The 269-nt window shown below is 50.6% G+C and overlaps 1 protein-coding gene across 1 annotated transcript in view; it reads left to right on the forward strand.

Moving 5' to 3' along the window:
- The window catches only part of EMH_0084560 (uncharacterized protein), a gene marked incomplete at both ends in the record, with an annotated part of 1,021 nt that overhangs the window by 228 nt on the left and 524 nt on the right, over window positions 1-269 (forward strand). The window lies entirely within an intron of this gene.

Below are 269 nucleotides of genomic sequence, written 5' to 3' on the forward strand. Positions count from 1 at the left end.
AAAAACAGCAGCTTTTTGTAGTTGTTTTAAATCCTTTCTGAGTCTTCCTATCTCTTCCTGCAGCTCTCTTTTCACTCCTTTTCCCCTCTGCTGCTGCTGCTGCTGCTGCTGCTGCTGCTGCTGCTGCTGCTGCTGCTGCTGCTGTTGCTGCTGGTGGTAGTATTGGCGGTTTGTATGGAGCTTACGCAGCTGCTGCAGACTCTTATCTAAGGATTGTTTGAGGGCCCCTGCTACCTCTGAGGCCTCGCTCTGTGCTGCTTGTTTATCTA

This window comes from Eimeria mitis, genomic scaffold, assembly GCF_000499745.2.
Source record: "Eimeria mitis Houghton genomic scaffold, Emh_scaff5844, whole genome shotgun sequence".
Taxonomy (NCBI): domain Eukaryota; phylum Apicomplexa; class Conoidasida; order Eucoccidiorida; family Eimeriidae; genus Eimeria; species Eimeria mitis.